Genomic DNA, 2,309 nt, shown 5'->3' on the forward strand with positions numbered 1-2,309 from the left:
ACACTGGTGACCACAACAATGCCATGTACAAAGAGGCTACTAGAGAAGGTAAATAAGAACCTCAAGTGGGCCAGCATGAAGATCAAGCCTAGTATTAGCCTAGTGATAATATTTATTATCATTGCAATGAACATCTTGGTCCAAGGCTAGGTCATGGGGCAGCGGACTGGACATACCACTTGTCAATCAGGTAAAAGGGGCGGTATGTTTTCTGAGACGTTTGCTCTCACACAAACTGTACTTGGCCCGGCATAAATCATGATCCGGATTGATTCAATTATTTTTGGAAATACCTAATTTTCTATTTTAGAAAACAGTATTTTAGAACAGTGGTAATAGTCTGGAAACATAATTTTTTTCCCCATACTTTATTTTTCATTTTCCATACTTTTTAATATCTGGAAATTGATCAAATATATTTCCATACTTTTCCATACTTTCCATGCTTGCGTAGGAAACCTGTTGTATAACTCCCATACTTTGCAGAGTGACCAGTTAAAAATTGTGTTCAAATCGTGACAATAGTAATCACTATACAATACTTTGGTATTATGTCTGGCATTTTTTTTAGGTCACTCCTTTGAACCCCTGTATAAACTACACTATTTCAGTAAAGTAACAATACCATGAGTCAGCCCTCATGTCACCACCAAGTATCACTTTTTCCTCCTGACTTAGCCTCTGCAGATTCACATCCTGTGTGACTTTCCAGTGATGAATAACTGCCGGTTCAATGAAAGCTCTGGCATGCCGGCAAAATGTTTCATACCATAACAAGTGTAGCTTCATTGCCTTGAAGACCTGTTGGTGTGGGGGGATAAATGATACATGTAATTTGATCTAAATAGAAGTAATTCACAATCAAAGTAACTACAGTTGCACATCATTTACCTTTTAGATTTTTAAGAAAGATGCCCCACTGAGGTACACAGCGGCAGAAAGGTGCAGGTTTCCAGCTGGCGTGCTTCCAAGGATAGGCTGGCTATTCCAGTGTCTTCTAAATGTGCAATGGGGACACTGCTGCTTCACAGACAGGAATGTCCCCAGCCTTTGGGTCCTCACATCACATGCCCGAGTGCAGACCGGACATACAGTAAACAACTCCATGATGCAGTTCTCATACACTATGTATTTTTGGATGTTGTGTGTGGGAGTGGATGAATCTTCTCTATATCAAACTACAAAGAAAGGAAAACACATTTTGAGTTAAACAGATTGAGGTTTCATCTGGACTGTACTTTAAACCATCACACTCTTTGCAGCTGGTTTATTAATCATTATGCACATAAACAATCCTAAAATTAATGCTATAAAAAACAACAGTCTCGCAGAGACTAATCCTTTATGTTAGAATGCCATACAATTTATAAAAATGATGAAAGTTCTCATGAGCTACACATACATCTTCACTCTCACACACAGATATTGATTAACTTACGACTTTAGTGTAGAGTCTACCGATGGTGTGACGGAGTCTGCAGGATCGTAAATGGAATCCCGTCCCTCTGAAGGTTCCACTAAAGAGCTGGAGGACGATCCATCGGAGGGCAGCTCTTTAGTGGAACCTTCAAAGGGACGGGATTCCACTTACAATTTCGTCAAGGTCCAGACGAGGTCTTTTGGGTGGTCTCTTTACTGGTGTCGCCATGGCGCACAGTCTAAAAACGCGCTGTCTAATTAGCAAGTGACTGGGACACGTCCATGCGCCGCACGCCTGGCGCTTCGCGTTTTAGACCATCTAAATAGGGCCCATAGTGTTAGTTGACTTACTTGTCCGAGGTTTGTAGCTGAGCCAAGGAGAGTTGGTGCTGATCCAGACTTAATCTTCAAACGTTCAGTGAGGCCAGCTCTGTGTTGGCCCAAGTTGAGGAAACAGTTGTCTGTGAAATGTATGGCGCACACATACAAAACTTTGGGAAGTTGTATCGGCAGATTTCCAGAAAAAATAAAATCAATCCACTGGGTCTTCAGAGGCTCGGATGAAGGAAGTAAAAATAAACTTTTGTGTTCATTTGTACATCCAACCACAGAGCAACTGCTGTGCTTCGCTCGTTTGCCAGCCATGATGTCTCAATATGCTCAGCGAGTAAACAACAATGGTGCTCGGACGGGCGTAGTTCATTATGTTCGTTCGAGACGAGCCAGGCCTGTGCAGATTCGATCACCGGTGATCGGCGCACAATGCATGCCGGTTAGTTTTGTGTCCGACTTCATCCCAACTTGCTCTGACGTATTACAAAAGTGGACAGCGATAAAACCGCGAGAGCGAGGCGGCCGCAGTTTTTAGAGCCAGACACTGCAGTTGCTCT

At 42.5% G+C, this 2,309-nt stretch overlaps 1 long non-coding RNA gene across 1 annotated transcript; it reads right to left on the bottom strand.

The window, feature by feature from the left end:
- Positions 1 to 542: 542 nt before the first annotated feature.
- On the bottom strand, positions 543 to 1,504 carry LOC126386562 (uncharacterized). Its single transcript, XR_007569519.1, has 3 exons — positions 1,439 to 1,504; positions 892 to 1,178; positions 543 to 801 (listed from the first exon to the last, which is right to left on the bottom strand). It is a non-coding gene; the product is annotated as an uncharacterized LOC126386562 (long non-coding RNA).
- Positions 1,505 to 2,309: the final 805 nt, after the last annotated feature.

This window comes from Epinephelus moara, chromosome 24, assembly GCF_006386435.1.
Source record: "Epinephelus moara isolate mb chromosome 24, YSFRI_EMoa_1.0, whole genome shotgun sequence".
Lineage (NCBI taxonomy): Eukaryota > Metazoa > Chordata > Actinopteri > Perciformes > Serranidae > Epinephelus > Epinephelus moara.